The sequence below is a fragment of the Vicia villosa genome, linkage group LG1, assembly GCF_029867415.1.
Source record: "Vicia villosa cultivar HV-30 ecotype Madison, WI linkage group LG1, Vvil1.0, whole genome shotgun sequence".
Lineage (NCBI taxonomy): Eukaryota > Viridiplantae > Streptophyta > Magnoliopsida > Fabales > Fabaceae > Vicia > Vicia villosa.
The window spans coordinates 186,587,034-186,606,480 of NC_081180.1; the positions used below are offsets into that span (position 1 = coordinate 186,587,034).

Consider the following 19,447-nt stretch of genomic DNA (forward strand, 5'->3'; position numbering starts at 1 on the left):
GAGGCTGCTACTTCAGTTCAAAACGTCCGATTTCCTGCTAACGAAGTGCTGCCGAAATTGTTCCGCGCTTATTATTTTCTTCTTGCTTTCATTTAAACAGTCTTATTTTCTCACAATAATTTCTACACCGGAAATTGTTGTGAACCTTTTATAAATCTAGCCTTACGTTAGATTTATCGTTTTTATTTCCTTGCTTTAAATTTCTGTCCGTTTAATTCCGAAGAACGATCCAGCCAACCTGTGGTGGAAGTTCGGTACTTCAAGATTCAATTGCAATTTATTTTATTCAGGTTTATTATTTACCGTATTTATTTATATTATTATTGCATGATATATTATATGCCATTTAACATGCCTTTTATTATAAGCCAAATTAATTTATGCATGCTTAACTGTATTAATATGTCTGGCTAATTTACTAAGATATCGGTATGTAAAGTAAGTTAACTGTGGGATCCGAAATAAATTGGCTTAATTATGTTTTATTAATTATCACTTGTTTTTGGTTTGTATGTCTAATTTAATTAGTAAGTCTTAAAACCAATATAGCGAAAGTTTGAGGGCTTAAGACGGTCAAAGGTTAAAATCAATAGAGCGAAAGTTTGAGATCTTTAATTGGATAGTAGGCATAGGACATTAGTTTTAAGGATGGCGAAAGCGTATTAAAACTAATTAGAACTTATTTATTTTCAAAAATTGTTGTTACACCCGAGCGGGATGGCGAAAGCGTACGTTAGGGATATTAGCATGTTCCGAGTCAACAGAGCGAAAGTTTGAGATTAGGAGATTTAAATAGATAACAACTTCATAAAACGGGCATTTTATTAATTACGTTGTTTCCAAAAAGCTTTTCTAATATCTAATGGGACGGCGAAAGCGTACATTACGAGTTAGGATAGTAGTCTAAATCAACAGAGCGAAAGTTTGAGAGGAGGATTTTTAATCAATTGAATTAATAAAGATTTTTAATCAAATTATGCATTAGCCAATGGACCTTCGGATCACCTAAAGTTAAACGAAATACATACTGATATCCGTCTATTATTATATTTCTTATTATTCACAATCACTTTCCATTAGGAACAATCAAATCATTAGTAGCCTTATCTTTACATAGTAACCTTAGATTACGGTAGATCGATTCATAGTCCCTGTGGATTCGATATCTTTTAAAACTACACGACACGACTGTGCACTTGCAGTCATCAGATTAATAGACACGTAAAGTCGCAACCAAGTTTTTGGCGCCGTTGCCGGGGACTATTTAAGTCGATATCGTAACTCACTGTTACACCGTAGAGACTAGGGCAATTCTTTCCTTACTTTCTGGACGATTGTATGCCAAATACTCGTTCACAAGGAGGAGATTTAATACAACGAATTAACGAGATCGAACGTTTCATTAACGTCAAACGTGGAGCTCGCAATCTTCCCGAAGTCGCACCAATTCCGATTAATCAGGAATTGACCTTTACTGATCAAATCAATCAAATTATCCTGAAGTTAGAGATGGCTGCTATTCTTCCTCTTAGAGACTATGCCGCTCCTTCACGCGCTGAACCGCACTCAAGTATCGCACCACCTACGATTGAAGCGAACAATTTCGAACTGAAACCTTCGTTGGTACAAGCTGTTTAACAAAATCAATTCTCTGGAAGCCCTGCAGACGACCCCAACCTCCATTTATCTGTGTTCGTGTAATATGCCGACACTGTCAAAGCTAACAACGTTAGTTCCGAAGCTATTCGATTACGTCTCTTTCCTTTTTCCTTGAGAGATAGAGCTAGAGCGTGGCTTCAATCCCTACCTTCTAATTCCATAACTACATGGGACGAATTGAAGAGAGTATTCTTGGCAAGATATTTCCCGCCTAGCAAAACTGCTATGCTAAGAGGTCAAATCAACAGATTTACCCAGAAAGATAACGAATCACTCTTCGATGCTTGGGAACGATATAAGGACATGCTTAGACTATGCCCTCATCATGGACTCGAACCATGGCTGATCATCCATACTTTCTATGGTGGTCTCCTTTATAACACTAAAATGACTATAGATGCCGCTGCTGGCGGAGCACTAATGGACAAACCCCATGATGAAGCATACAACCTCATAGAGAACATGGCACAAAACCATTACCAATGGGGTGGAGAACGAGCCTCTCTAGAGAAAACCCAAACCAAAGGAGGAATGTACGAAATAAGTGGTATAGACCGCGTTAACGCTAAAGTAGACGCTTTAACTCAAAAGATCGAAAACTTAACCATCACTCCTTCAGCCACCGCTGCTGCCGTAGCACCTAACTGCGAGATTTGTGGATTAACTGGACACGCTGTTGCCGAATGTCAACTCTTGACTGGAATCCCATCTGATCAAGTAAATTATGCTCAAGGAAACCCTTATTCTAACACGTACAACCCTGGATGGAAAAACCATCCGAAATTTTCGTACAAGAATAACAACGCGTTGTACGCGCCTGGACAAGCTCCTCCTGTCCCACCTGGCTATCAAAAAGCGCCTGTAGCTGCTCAAAACGCCCCTAGGAAGTCGAATCTAGAAATCATGATGGAGAACTTTATAGCTTCCCAACAACAAACCAATAAGGACTTCCTGAACCAAAACATCCACAATAGCGAGCAACTAAAACAATTATCGAACAAAGTAGATGCCTTAGCTACGCATAACAAAATGTTAGAAACTCAAATTTCACAAGTAGCTCAACAACAAGCACCTACTGCTGCCCCTGCTGGCACGTTTCCTGCTCAACCACAACCTAACCCTAAAGGACATGCGAACGCGATAACACTACGAAGTGGAACGAAGTACGATGGACCTATCGATCCTAGAACTCAAAACGCACCCATGTCACAACAAGAGCCTAAGGAAGCCAAAAAGACATCGACCGATGATCAAACTGCTAAGACCGATGAGAACAACAACGAAGTGGAACTTGAAAAAGAAAAACCTTACGTTCCACCACCACCTTATAAGCCACCAATTCCTTACCCTCAGAGATTAGCTAAATCAAAAACCTAAGCGCAATTTAAAAAATTTGTAGAACTTCTGAAACAATTAAACATAACCATACCGTTCACAGAAGCCATAACTGAAATGCCTTCGTACGCTAAACTCTTGAAAGAAATTCTATCGAACAAAAAGAAACTCGAGGATAACGAAACTGTAACACTTACCGCTGAATGTAGCGCTATCATCCAAAATAACATGCCTCCCAAACTGAAAGATTCTGGTAGCTTTTCTATACCCTGCGTAATAGGAAAGACTATTATAGAAAAAGCCTTGTGCGACTTAGGAGCCAGTGTTAGTTTGATACCTCTTTCAACCTGTAAGAAACTAAATCCGGGTGAGCTTAAGGCAACGAGAATGTCTCTTTAACTAGCTGACCGTTCAGTTAAATACCCTGTAGGAATGTTAGAAAATATCCCTGTTCGTGTAGGCCAATTCTACATCCCAACTGACTTCATCATAATGGATATCCAAGAAGACTCTAACATCTCGATCATATTAGGAAGACCATTTTTAGCAACCGCTGGTGCAATTATAGACGTCAAGCGAGGAAAGCTTACCTTCGAAGTAGGAGAAGAGAAAATAGAATTTATTCTTTCCCAATTCCTAAAAGCACCATCTATAATTGACACATGCTGCTCTGCCGACATAATCGATGAGTGTGTAAAGGAAATAAAATCCGAACCACATAAGGAAACCGAGATCCTAAGAATCCATATACCGCCAATATTTGAAGATGACAACTGGCGTGGGGAATATCAAGATAACCACCTGAGTGAATGTTTAGCATTAACTCCTGATCAAATACCTGGGCCTAAGAAACCTGCTATAGAACTTAAAACATTACCTACCGACCTTAGGTACGAATTCCTAGACGAAGAACGTAACCGACCAGTTATAGTTAACGCTGATTTAGGACAGACCGAGACTGAAAAATTACTCACCGTCCTAAGAAAATACCCAACCGCTTTAGGATATAACATATTAGATCTGAAAGGAATAAGTCCTTCCATCTGTATGCATCGTATTATGCTAGAAGAAGATTGTAAAACCTCTAGGGAACATCAGAAACGAATAAATCCTATCATGAGCGATGTGGTTAAAAAGGAAATCCAAAAACTTCTAGAAGCCGGAATCATATATTCAATATCCGATAGTTAATGGGTTAGTCATGTTCATGTCGTACCAAAGAAAGGAGGAGTTACTGTAATCACTAACGCAAAAGGCGAATGATTAGCACAACATACCCAAACTGGATGGAGAATGCGCATTGACTATAGGAAGCTAAACAAAGCTACCCGAAAAGACCATTTCCCTTTACCATTCATAGATCAAATGCTCGAACGCCTAGCTAAACACTCACATTTCTGTTATCTGGATGGATAATCCGGATTTTTCCAAATTCCTATCCACCCTGACGACCAAGAAAAGACCACGTTTACCTGTCCTTATGGCACGTTCGCTTATAGACGAATGCCTTTCGGACTTTGCAATGCACCCGCAACCTTCCAAAGATGCATGATGGCAATATTTGCCGACTTCCTGGATGGAATAATGGAGGTCTTTATGGACGACTTCTCTGTCTGTGGAGGAAGTTTTGAAACATGTTTAGAAAACCTTGAAATGGTACTCAAAAGATGCGTAAGCGTTAACCTAGTCCTTAATTGGGAAAAATGCCATTTCATGGTTCGACAAGGAATCTTACTTGGACACATAGTATCCGATAAAGGGATCGAAGTAGATAAAGCTAAAATCGAAATTATCGAAAACCTTCAACCTCCCAAAACAGTTAGAGAAATAAGGAGTTTTCTAGGACACGCTGGTTTTTACCGACGTTTCATTAAGGATTTCTCTAAAATAACCAAACCCTTAACCGAATTACTGATGAAAGACGCCGAATTCATTTTTTCCGACAAATGCACTGAAGCATTCTATACGCTTAAACAAGCATTAATCTCTGCGCCTATTATGCAACCTCCCGACTGGAACGAGCCTTTCGAAATAATGTGCGACGCAAGCGATTATGCTGTAGGAGCCGTTCTAGGGCAAAGAAAAGATAAGAAACTACATGTCATATACTATGCGAGTAGAACCCTAGACGAAGCTCAAATGAATTACGCCACGACAGAAAAAGAATTATTAGCTGTCGTATTCGCGTTAGATAAGTTCCGTTCTTACCTGGTAGGAGCCAAAATAATCATATACACTGACCACGCCGCTATTAGGTACCTCCTAACCAAGAAGGACGCCAAACCGAGACTGTTGAGATGGATCCTGTTATTACAAGAGTTCGACTTGGAAATTAAAGATAAAAAGGGAACTAAAAACGTCGTAGCAGATCACCTCTCTCGACTGGAAAATCTGAAACCCGAACAAGTACCAATCGACGATGATTTCCCTTACGAAAGACTCATCGCTCAGTTAGAAGCTAACAAATTAGAACCATACCATCCAATCACTGAAACTAATAACTTCGCAGAAGTAGCTTTAGTCCGCTCTGACACGCCTTGGTATGCAGATTTCGTAAATTACCTAGCTGCTGGTGTACTTCCTCCCGATCTAAGTTACCAACAGAAGAAGAAATTTTTCCATGACCTAAAACATTACTATTGGGACGACCAGCTCCTTTTCAAAAGAGGCCCCGATGGAATCTTTAGACGTTGTGTACCCGAGGAAGAAATAGGAAGCATAATAACACACTGTCATTCTGCACCGTGTGGAGGACACCATAGCACATCTAGAACCTGCGCCAAAATCCTTCAATCTGGACTTTTCTGGCCCAACCTGTGGAAAGACGTTTACTTTGCTGTATTAAACTGTGATAGATGCCAACGAACCAGAAATATTTCGAGACGTGACGAAATGCCTCAAAAGGGCATTCTAGAAGTAGAAATATTTGACGTCTGGGGAATAGACTTTATGGGTCCGTTTCCATCATCATTCGGAAATCAAAATATACTTGTAGCTGTCGATTACGTTTCGAAATGGATAGAAGCTATCGCTTCTCCTACAAACGATACATGAGTAGTTATCAAACTCTTCAAAAACGTCATCTTTCCTAGGTTCGGTGTGCCAAGACTGGTAATTAGCGATGGTGGGTCTCATTTCATTTCAAGGATATTTGAGAAACTCCTTCGAAAATATGGAGTAAATCATCGAATAGCTACACCATACCATCCACAAACAAGCGGACAAGTAGAAGTATCTAACCGCGAAATAAAACAAATATTGGAGAAAACTGTTGCTATATCTAGAAAGGATTGGTCATCCAAGTTAAATGAAGCTTTATGGGCTTATAGAACAGCTTTCAAAACTCCAATTGGAACCACCCCATTCAAACTCGTTTATGGAAAATCATGCCACCTTCCGGTAGAGTTGGAACATAAAGCCTATTGGGCCATTAAAAATCTAAATTTAAACTACACTGCCGCTGGTGAGAAACGACTTCTAGACATAAACGAATTAGACGAACTTAGATAAGACGCTTACGAAAACGCCAAAATCTATAAAGAGAGAACGAAAAAATGGCACGACAAGCGTATATCTAGGAAAAATTTTAGCATAGGCGATAAAGTACTTCTATTTAATTCTAGATTAAAATTATTTCCTGGAAAGTTACGATCTAGATTGTCTGGTCCTTTCGAAATTACTAACATATTTCCGAGCGGAGCGATAGATATCAAAGGAAAAACCATCAAACCTTTTGTCGTAAATGGGCAACGTCTTAAGTATTACCATCATCTCGAACATGATGAAAACATCCAAATTTTTAAACTTGACAATCTGCCCGCCCATTCGAAAAAATAGTTTTCTATTTTAAAATCGTCGAGCTTACGACATAAAACAAAGCGCTTGATGGGAAACAACCCACATTTATTTTTAACTATTTTTACTTTTAATTTTTATTTTTATTTAAATATTCTATTATATTTTTGAATTATTTTAATTTTAATTATTTTTATATTTTTCCTACACTTTATAATAATTACTATAATTATAACCGCTATCTTTAAATCGTGAAAATATTTCCTTTATATAATTATATTTATTATTATAACTTGTTACATCTTTTATTTTATTTTTCTCTTTATTTTTCCTTTTTAAAACAACACTAGCCTAGTTCTAACTTAGTCTTAATATTTTCAACTTATAGGTTTTCTTAATTACTAACTCATCAAGATGCAAGAAGTCGACAACATGGAAGTTGTGTTCCGTGGTAGAGGACAAGAAGCGAGATATGCTAAGCTGGCTGAGAGGCAAATGGATTTGACTCGCTATCCTCACCATCCGACTATGGAAAGGCTAGGTATCGCAGAAAGCGTCATGCACTTGCTGAACCAAATTAGTTGGACCGGTTCTCACCTGTTCCGCAAGTTTAGTACTTACCGAAAGCTCACTCTGGAATTCTTGAGCTCCTTGACTTATCTTCCTAACTGTGTGGACAAGGGCTGAGGAAAGGAGTTATCCTTTTTCGACTCTTTGGTTTGGAATATCAGTTTTGCATCCGAGATTTTGCTGAAATGTTAGAACTACCTAATGGATCAGATGCATACACCACAATAGCTGAAGACAGTCTTGCATACTGGGAGTTGGAAAGATTTTGGGGCGAGATCACTGGAAACGATAACCCTAAAGAGAACGAGTTTCAATCCGAGAACATCCATAACCCTGCTTTCAGATACTTGCATAAGATCATCGCTCACTACATCTTCGGTAAACCCGATAATATTACTGAAGTTTCTAGAGAAGATTTATTCATTATGTTCTGCACCTCTCAGAATCGTCCGGTCAACGCCATCGCATTCATGCTAACAAACTTCGAGCGCATCACGCAAGACGAAGTTTCACCTATTCTGATCGGCGGATTTGTCACTATGATTGCAAATGCCATAGGTCTGAGAACACCTCTACTTAGATTGACACCTTTTGGTTCCCACAACTCTATGGACATTCACTTCTGCTTTAATCGAGGTATCATTGGTAACCTTGGACCTGATCAGTTTGATTTACTCATTGATAATAAAGTACTGGATCAGTTCACCTTACCGAGTCCGAGGACGAGTGTACACAACCCTGCTAACTCGCTTTACTATGGTCAGATTCCTGAGAGAGAATCCTCACCTGAAACCCCACAAGCTTATGAACATTTTGATGAAGAAATGCACGAATCGGAATCTGAGCCTGACACTCCTCCTGGATACTATGAACAAGGAAATATACCCTTAGATTACCTTGAACCTGAATATGAACCTCTTCCTGAAGATGAACCCATTCCTGAGTACGAGCCTGAGACTCCTACTGGAGAATATACTGAAGATATGACTGATGTCGAGCTTGAACCACAACAACCTGCTGCATCCACCGAATCAGTGAACCAAAGAAATCCTAATCAGAACACACATGAGCAAGCCATCATTGCCCTGCAACACGACGTACAACATGTGCGCAACGAGTTACACACTCTGCAAATGCACTTCTTCGATTTCATCGACACCGTCAATGCTCAATTCGACGAAGTTTTCAAACACATTTATTCTAATGTGCACAACAATAGACGTGGCTAGATGTTACCACTTAGATTATTAGATTTTATTTCTAGTTTTAACAATTTCCAATCTCTAGTTTAGAATTTCATTTTCTGCACTTTTAAATTCTGTTTCTGTCAACACTCAGTACCAGTTTTAATTTCAAATGCATTATTATATTCATTACTGCTACTGTGTTATACTGCATTACTATTAACTGCCATATATTCCTGGTTACCATTATTTTTGCTGTTTATAGTATGAAACAATGACACTGTTCCGAACTATTATTCTATACTTAATGGTATCTGTCAGAACCTGTCTTGACCATTGCATGCGTGGAGACCACCTCCCTAAGCTAGGAGACGCACGTCTCCACCTCTGTGGGACCAGACCTCAGCATGCAAAGGACAGGAGACACACGTCTCCATACTCTGTCCCCCAGCATACTGACTGCCTGAGACGCGCGTCTCCCAAGGGCAGTAGTCTGCGCTGCATTGTTTGACCATGCAGAAGCAATCTTTACTCCCTCTTTGAACTTTGAATTTGAATTTCAAAATTCATCATTCAATATTCTTCATTCTCCCCATTATTTCTTCATTTAAACACCATAAACCTCATTCATCCTCCATCATTCATCTCTTTAACTCTACATCATTTCCCATTTCTCCATTCTATTCAAACTTCAAACACCACCGTAACTCCATTTTAATTCTACATTAACGACACCATTTTCAAACCTCACTATAAAACCATACCACCACCACTCTTTTTCTTCACAACCTCCAAACCATTTTCTACTCTTCTACTCTCCATACTATTTTTCTTTCCAAACACATCATGCCTCCACGTTCAATCATCCGTAGTGTGCGTCCAGAGAGGCCACCTCCTAACCTTGCAAATATTATCTTTCGAGAGGATGACAACGATGCTCAAAGAACCAAATACCACGCATTCTATGAATGTTCGGTTGTTCCCACGAAATATGTGAGCATCGAATGTCTAGAAACTCTGGGTCTCTGATCGGTAAAATAGCAAGTGTACTATTTTGCCTCTGTAGTAATAAAGGGAAAATTCCCCGAATATCGATCTCAAGGACTGCGTGATATTATAGAGTTAGTCGCACTTCAATTAAACAAAAAGCCTTGGGGTTTTGGTTTTTGTGATTACAAATTAAATTGCAAATAAACTTAACAAGGTTTAATTGGCCAAATATGAGTAACATGCCAGGGTAGGTGTGTGCATTAACATGTAACAATTCTGAACCCTTATTTCATTAACAAAGTTCAACTTATCAATTACCGGTTCTTAAGGGTATTTGCTCCTAAGTCCTTAGTGGGCAAACCTTTGAACATTGAAATCCTAATCCCAAAGTCCTTCGAAATTAGTGATCAAATCAAATATTATTATAATCAAGAACAATCCGGTTACTATAGGGTATCCCTAGTCCTAGGTGATATCTACTATAATATAATGGTATAAAAACCCTAACAATGTAGGTCAATCCTAATTGTCAGTCATAAATCAATCCAGTTGGTCCGACGAGGAAAGCATTAAAAACCTTATACCATTAAATTGAATGTAAAAGAGAAACATGTTATTGAAATTCGGAATTCAAAATCATCACAAATGTTAATCAGGGACACCCCCCTAGCATTGGGGGGTTTAGCTACTCATATCATCCAAAGAAATTACAAAGATATCAAATAAAGACATTACAATAGAGATGATGAACTTTGATCTTCAATGGCTTCCGCTCATGAGAGTTCTCTGTTCTTCTCCAATTGCATAGGCTTCTTCTCTCAATCCTCCAATTCTTCGTGTGGCCAAAAAGATCCCTAATTCATCTTGAAAGCTCTCCTAAATAGTGCAGACTCACTTAAGTTGGTTGGAAATACCAAAAACACCCTTGCAGGCAAACCACTGAACAAAATCATAAAATTCACTGAAATCAGCGTCAAACCCAACACGGGCCGTGTTGAGCAACACGGGCACCCGTGTTGGTCCCCTGGTATATTTATTTTTATTGATTGGTCCCAGACTTAGCAACACGGGCCGTGTTGAGCAACACGGGCACCCGTGTTGCACCACTGTTTTTCCTTTCTCTCAAACTTTGCTCCCAGCTCTCTTCCTGACACGGCCCGTGTTGGGCAACACGGCCACCCGTGTCAGGCCTCCTGTAGCATGTTTTCTGAACTTCCTCAAAACTTCCGAGTTTCGCATTGATTTACTCCGGTTTCTCCATATGAACCTGGAAACATTAAAACATACAACCAAAGCATAAAATGACGAATAAAGAAATAAAACACTCAATAACAAAACTTAAACATACTTAAAAACAACGATAAAAATATGTCTGAAAACCACTGATCAAACTCCCCCAAACTTAAACCGTTGCTTGACCTCAAGCGACAATTACAAAAGTTCATGGCCTTCAAAGCACACGGTGTTCATACGTGAGATATCTGTCTGTATTGATCAAGAAACAGTGATTTGGCATTCACATGACGCGACGAGTTTTGTTACCACATTAATCCTCAAGCTCCCGTTTCGGATACCTCTCCAACTATGCTTTGCACTTAAGTCTCTTTCCGATTTTCCTCCTCTTTCATTCGGACAATCATATTAAGGCACTGCATTTCTTATAATAATCATCACCTGCATGAGACGGATCAAGGCTTCTTATTATTTTTTCTGGCACCAAACTAGCAGCATTGGCTACTTTTTATTACCGATGAAATTTTCAAACCTTGCAGTTATATATTGTCCTTTTGGACGACGTTTGGGGATCAATCTCCTTTGGGCTGAATAACCGGGTGAGGGTTACCCAACTTAGCGAGCCGATTGCCTTTTACCGCCTTTTCATCATTTGGTACCAACTTTATATCTCTTTTTTTTTTCTCAACCAGCCATCATGCAAGTGAATCCGAATTATGCCAGACTGTATCAATAAACTACTCGAGAAGTACTTCTCAGGAGACAAGTACTATGGTGCAAATCTACACGTTAGACTCTTATCTCTTTCAGGGAACCAAGGGTGCTTAAACAAACCTCTTGTCACATTATTCCGCACTTCCTGTCCTCAAACAATCCTCGCTTCATCTCTATATACTATTCCCGATCGCTCTTTAGGATCAAAACTTCTTCAACAAAAAATTTAAAATTTCGGTAAAAATTTGGGTAGAATTCACTTTATGGTTTCACATCATACCAATAACATAAAACTAACATAAAAATAAAATGCAAAGAGAAGAGCCTCCCCCAAACTTGAACTAAACATTGACCTCAATGTTTCAGAACGAGTGCGAGAGAGGTGACTCACAGAGGGTATCGCACTCTAATGATCACTTCCAAGCTTTCACCAGAGACGTCCTCTTTTATTTCCTGAAAATAAAATAAACAAACAGAGAAATTAATTATTAAAACCGTGGGTTGCCTCCCACGAAGCGCTTCGTTTAACGTCGCATGGCTCGACGGTCCATTACCCTTTATTATGGAGGGTATTTCCTTTTCCAAACCTTGTTGCTTGTCACTTTCGCAACCACTAACTCATGAAGACGAAAAGCGTTCACCGCTTTTCTCTTTAATTTACTTCCCACATTCTTCTTCTTTCCTTGTTCTTTCTCCTCCACCTTCTTCTTGACTTCCTTAGCTTTCTTAAGATTTTTGCCAACTACATAAGATGGTTCCACCCGGTAGGCTATGCTTGACACTTTTTCTTGGAGCTGTTTAGACTTCTTGTTCTTTTCCTCACTTTCTGTCATACCATCAGAAGTTTGATCATTCACAACCGCCCTCTGTCTTTTGACTCCTAACATCTTCAACGTTACTTCTTCATCAAAAGATTTCAGCGTCAGCGTTCCTTTTTCAATGTCGAGGTTGCAGCGGCCTGTCGACAAAAATGGCCTCCCAAGAAGGATAGGAGTTTCTTCGTCTTCCGGAATGTCCATGATGTGGAAGTCAACAGGGAATACAAATTTATCAACTTCCACTACTACATCTTCAGCAACCCCATATGATTTCTTAACGGTGTGATCGGCGAACCTTAACTAGGTCTTACTTTCACTAATCTTTTCCAATTCAAGCTTTTTGAAAATGGACAAAGGCATTAAACTCACACTAGACCCAGAATCGAGGAGTACCTTCTTAAATGCTATATTCTTGATAGTGCATGGTATCGCCACTGCCCCAGGGTCTTTCCTCTTTATTGGGATCTTCCTTGCTGTTGAGACTATACCACACTTTTCCGTTGCAATTTTTGGTTCTTCTCCTAGTGATCTCTTTTTCCCCAACACCTCCTTCATAAATTTCTTGTACAAAGGCATGTGCTCAAGTGCTTCAAAGAATGGTAGATTTACCTCTAACTTTTTGAACAATTTAGTAAACTTCTCAAAGTCTTTCTCTCTTGAACCCTTCTTTGTCACTCTGGAGGGGAAGGGCAGTTTTATCACAGGTTCAGCGTCTTTCTTATTTTTTTCTTCAATTGGTTTAACCGGCGGTACCACAACTTCTGGCTCTTTTGGATTCTCTCTTATTTCCAAATCCACCTCTATTACCATGGGGTCATCTATTTCCTCTTTTTCTTTTTCCTTTTCAGATTCTGCTACTCTCCTACTTCTTGTAGTAACCGCATTAATCTTCTCCTGGTCTTTTGGATTTTTCACAGTTGAGCTCGGAAGGGTACCTTGTGCCTGTAGAGTGAGATGCTGTGCTATCTGCCCCACTTGAACTTCCAGATTTTTAATTGAGGCCGCAGTGTTTCTGTGGTTGTTTCTTGTTTCTTCTTGGAACTGAGAACACTGCCCAGCTAATCTTTCAATTGCCACTTCCCACTCCGCCTTCTGGGTACCTTGTTGTTGTTGATCTTTCCAAGCAAAATTTGGATGATTCTTCCACCCTGGATTATAGGTGTTAGAATACGGTTTGTTTTGCCTTAGGAATTTGATTTCTTCAATATGCTTGGGAGTAGCAAAATAGTACACCGTTTGGTGTGGGCCATTACAGATTTCACAGCTGACAGGTTGAGCTTGTTGAACTTGAGCCACCTGTTGTTTACCTATATTCATAGCCTTCAATTTCTTTTCAACTTCTGCGGCTATCGCATCTTCAACCCGAGTTTTAGAAGTCTCCAGCTTGAGATCAATGATTCCTTCCGGTTTGCTAGCACACCTGTCATACAATTCCAAATGCTCATTTGCAGCTATTGCTTCAATGATTTTGTTGATGCCTGAGGCTGTTGTGAAATTTGTCGAGCCTCCAGCTGCTGTATCAATTAACTGTTTTGTTTTCATTCTGAGCCCATTGACAAATACTTGCATCTGTTCAGTCTTGTCCATATTGTGAGTGGGACATGCTACTAGAATTCTTTTGAATCTTTTGTATGCATCTCCTAAGGGCTCACCCTCCTTCTGCTTGAAATTCAGAATGTCATACCTCTTCCTTATAAATACCGAGGCGGGAAAATACTCATTTAAGAAAGCTTTTTCCATCTCTCCCCATGATGTAATGCTGCCCGCTGGAAGGGAATAAAACCACTCTTCTGCTTCTTCTGCCAAGGTGAATGGAAACATTCTCAGCTTCTTGGCCTCTTCTGTATGACCTTCGATTTTTAAAGTTGTACTCATGGTCAGAAACCTCTGTAAGTGCTTGTTTGCATCTTCATTAACCCTTCCGGTGAAAGGCTTTCTTTCGAGCTGAGTGATGGTGCTTGGGTGCAATTGAAAATTAGGAACATTCACCGGTTGGTTGATAATTGTTTGTCTTCCCCCCGGTGTATTTGCAACTCCATAGTCTCCGAGGAGTCTCTCTGGTGGTGGTACCTCGCCCATGATCTCTTCTTCACTTTCGGTGCCTGAACCAGAATGGACTGTAATTACTTCTTCCTCAGATTCCAGCTTAGCTTGATGAGCTTGTCTGCGCCTTGCGTGAAAAGTCCTTTCAATTTCTGCGTCAAAAGGAAATTCTGCTGAGGCCTTGCCTCGCATAAACAGATTAGACAATTATTAGAATGAGGAACAAAAATAATATAAAAATATTTTTCTTTTCTTTTTTTTTTTAAAAATAAAATTTTAGTCGCAGAGCAACAAAATTCTAATTGAAATAAAACTAGAAACTCTACAATTTTCGGCAGTCCCCGGCAACGGCGCCAAAAACTTGATCGGTAAAATAGCAAGTGTACTATTTTGCCTCTGTAGTAATAAAGGGAAAATTCCCCGAATATCGATCTCAAGGACTGCGTGATATTATAGAGTTAGTCGCACTTCAATTAAACAAAAAGCCTTGGGGTTTTGGTTTTTGTGATTACAAATTAAATTGCAAATAAACTTAACAAGGTTTAATTGGCCAAATATGAGTAACATGCCAGGATAGGTGTGTGCATTAACATGTAACAATTCTGAACCCTTATTTCATTAACAAAGTTCAACTTATCAATTACCGGTTCTTAAGGGTATTTGCTCCTAAGTCCTTAGTGGGCAAACCTTTGAACATTGAAATCCTAATCCCAAAGTCCTTCGAAATTAGTGATCAAATCAAATATTATTATAATCAAGAACAATCCGGTTACTATAGGGTATCCCTAGTCCTAGGTGATATCTACTATAATATAATGGTATAAAAACCCTAACAATGGAGGTCAATCCTAATTGTCAGTCATAAATCAATCCAGTTGGTCCGACGAGGAAAGCATTAAAAACCTTATACCATTAAATTGAATGTAAAAGAGAAACATGTTATTGAAATTCGGAATTCAAAATCATCACAAATGTTAATCAGGGACACCCCCTAGCATTGGGGGTTTAGCTACTCATATCATCCAAAGAAATTACAAAGATATCAAATAAAGACATTACAATAGAGATGATGAACTTTGATCTTCAATGGCTTCCGCTCATGAGAGTTCTCTGTTCTTCTCCAATTGCATAGGCTTCTTCTCTCAATCCTCCAATTCTTCGTGTGGCCAAAAAGATCCCTAATTCATCTTGAAAGCTCTCCTAAATAGTGCAGACTCACTTAAGTTGGTTGGAAATACCAAAAGCACCCTTGCAGGAAAACCACTAAACAAAATCATAAAATTCACTGAAATCAGCGTCAAACCCAACACGGGCCGTGTTGAGCAACACGGGCACCCGTGTTGGTCCCCTGGTATATTTATTTTTATTGATTGGTCCTAGACTTAGCAACACGGGCCGTGTTGAGCAACACGGGCCGTGTTGAGCAACACGGGCCGTGTTGAGCAACACGGGCACCCGTGTTGCACCACTGTTTTTCCTTTCTCTCAAACTTTGCTCCCAGCTCTCTTCCTGTCACGGCCCGTGTTGGGCAACACGGCCACCCGTGTCAGGCCTCCTGTAGCATGTTTTCTGAACTTCCTCAAAACTTCCGAGTTTCGCACTGATTTACTCCGGTTTCTCCATATGAACCTGGAAACATTAAAACATACAACCAAAGCATAAAATGACGAATAAAGAAATAAAACACTCAATAACAAAACTTAAACATACTTAAAAACAACGATAAAAATATGTGTGAAAACCACTGATCAGTCTCATAGATGGTGTCACCCGTTTACTCACTAAATCTATCCTACATCATCTCTGTACCGAACCCGTACCAACTTATGAGCCGCTCGTCTTAGAGTTCTTGAGCTCTTTCAACTACGACACTCCTTCTGATCAACCATTTTTAACCGGTACCATCCAATTTCGGAATGTTTAACCGTGAATTTACTCTGAATCAAGAAGCAGTGGCTACATACTTGCATTTTAACAACGCACCAAATGCTCTCCGCACAATCTTTCAAGAACTCAATGGCCGATCTTGGGAAGAACTTGCTTTCGAATTTTGGTTTAATCTTACTGGCGAAATCCCAACCGGTTGGAGGTCTCTACATGCTTCTCAAATTCAAAACCCCGTTATACGTTATTTTCAACGTGTTTTGGGGCATACTATTTTTGCAAGATCCAACAATCACAAGGTAAACCAAAATGAATTATTTTTCTTATACTGTGCGCTCAATAACATCTGTTTCAATGCCGCACCTTTTATGCTCCAACACATCCAAGGCTGCATCAACGCCCCCGCTACAAACCCCTTCCTGTTTGGCGGAATTATAACCTCCTTGGCCTGTGCCTTAGGTCTTGGTGATGACCTCATCTCCCTCTCTCATCTCATGATGCCTGCTCAATCACTCGATCTCACTTACTGCCGTGACTCCCACTTGGTTTCACCCCGCCATGATGGCCGCTACACTTTGGTCGTCAACAAAGTTCTAATTCCTTATGTCATCCTGCCATGCCAAGAGCAAATCAACATCCGTTATGTTCAGCGTTGGAGGCTTATTAATGATAATCCTCAAGAAAACCAACCTGAACATCATAATGAGCCCGAGGATGCAATGGAAGAAGAATTCAACCAAGAACAAGCTGATGTAAACCAACCTCCTCCAAACAACCCTCCGCCTATCACTCTTGATGGCATGTATGCTACTATTCAACGCCAAGACCAACTCTTTCAAGCTATGCAGACAAATCAAAACGAAACACTAAGGCTTATTCGAGAGATGCAACAAGAGCACTGTGACTACGCTATTAGGAACGAAGGTCAATACACCGAAATTGCTACACAATTGCATGATCTCAACATTCGTGTAAATGGCTCTCCTACTGATAGACGTTGCCGTGTCCGTACAAGAGGCGCAAGCAGTTCTCGCAACCGCAACACTGAGGAGTAGTTCACATGCATTGAGGACACTGCATCATTTAAGTCTGGGGGAGTCGTATAACTTGCTTTATTTTTATTTCCTTTCAGTTTATTTCCCTTCCTTGTAACGTTTTTTCTAATTCAATAAAGAATATTTATGGAATTTCAAGTCTTATATGTATAATTCCATGACTATTATAATTTCTTCCATTTTCTTGAGCCATAACAAAATTTTTACTCCAAAACGATAAACGCATAACCCCACACGTTCAAGAAATACGAAGCTACTCAAATACTCAACGCATAAAAATCACAATAAAGATTCAAGTCAATACCCTTATTGTCCCAACACTCTAAAACCCCTAATTTTGCGTAACCGATTAACCATCGACTTTAATTTTTGAAGTAACCCTTAGTAGTTTATTCTAGCAGTCGGCACCGTCTTAGATACCAACTATGCAGAGAGTCGATGAATATAAGTGTATGATCCTTATAATAATAATTATGTGCTTAACCGCTAATAAGAAATGTGCCTACTAAGTAAGGTGATCCTCACAAGATCATTTAACCTAACGGTCACAATTCTCAAATACAAAGGATTTAAAAACTCATTGTTGATTGGTTCAGAAGATATCTGGTACTGAACTTGGTAGGAAGGACTGTTGTCCGATTCCCCACAATCTACAAGTGAGCGCTAAAGAGTAAACCACATAAATGTGCCAGAACTCCATAAGAAGGATCATAGTCACTAACCGACTACTCTGCTATGTGCATGTCAAGATAATGGGCTTAATGTGATTGCGCACGAATGAAAAGGGTAAAACATGATGACGAGTCAAGGTCAAGCTATAATGGCATGATTCGGATTGGTATGCACGCTGGGAGTTGTCTAGTGTCGCTACCATAAGTTTATTGCTAGGATCTGCAACATTATTTTCAAACAAGAACACTCTGTAGCTGAGTATGACCGAACGACGTGGTGGAAGCGTATTTCCTTTCGTTGTCCTCCTATCTTTATCTTATTATTTTGCTTGAGGACAAGCAAAGGTTCAAGTCTGGGGGAATTTGATAACACGATTTTATATCGTATATTTAGCTTGAAATCCGTAGATATTTATAGCATTTTCCGTTTATTATATTGATTTATTATGATATTATGCGAGTATTTGCTTTGTTTCAGGTTTTACTCTTTTATTGAGACTATTTGTGAAAAGGAAAAGAAATGGAGCTAAAATGACCAATATTTATGCCTAAAAGATGAAAAAGGGGTGCTGAAGTGTTAAGGAAGTGCAAATAAGGCCCAAATGCCCAAAGAGACAGACCAGCCCACGAAGAAGCCAATTGCGTGTGGCCCAAACCATTCCAGCACGTGGAGACGCACGTCTCCAACGCCTCTATGCCACATCACCAAAGTGGAGACGCCCGTCTCCAGCTCTTCCTACATTTTCTCCACTTGAGACGCACATCTCAAGTCATTCAAAGGCCCTCCCTGAAGAAGTTGAGACGCACGTCTCCAAGCCCAGTCTGAGAAGTTCCTACTTCCACGCATTCCAACTGCAGTCCCTCGCCTATAAATAGAGGTTGCTACTTCAGTTCAAAACGTCTGATTTCCTGCTAACGAAGTGCTGCCGAAATTGTTTCGCGCTTATTATTTTCTTCTTGCTTTCATTTAAACAGTCTTATTTTCTCACAATAATTTCTACACCGGAAATTGTTGTGAACCTTTTATAAATCTAGCCTTACGTTAGATTTATCGTTTTTATTTCCTTGCTTTAAATTTCTGTCTGTTTAATTCCAAAGAACGATCCAGCCAACCTGTGGTGGAAGTTCGGTACTTCAAGATTCAATTGCAATTTATTTTATTCAGGTTTATTATTTACCGCATTTATTTATATTATTATTGCATGATATATTATATGCCATTTAACATGCCTTTTATTATAAGCCAAATTAATTTATGCATGCTTAACTGTATTAATATGTCTGGCTAATTTACTAAGATATCGGTATGTAAAGTAAGTTAACTGTGGGATCCGAAATAAACTGGCTTAATTATGTTTTATTAATTATCACTTGTTTTTGGTTTGTATGTCTAATTTAATTAGTAAGTCTTAAAACCAATAGAGCGAAAGTTTGAGGGCTTAAGACGGTCAAAGGTTAAAATCAATAGAGCGAAAGTTTGAGATCTTTAACTGGAT

At 39.4% G+C, this 19,447-nt stretch overlaps 1 non-coding gene across 1 annotated transcript; it reads right to left on the minus strand.

The window, feature by feature from the left end:
* Positions 1 to 1,884: 1,884 nt before the first annotated feature.
* On the minus strand, positions 1,885 to 1,991 carry LOC131645401 (small nucleolar RNA R71). Its single transcript, XR_009297026.1, has one exon. It is a non-coding gene; the product is annotated as a small nucleolar RNA R71 (small nucleolar RNA).
* Between the last annotated feature and the right edge of the window lie 17,456 nt (positions 1,992 to 19,447).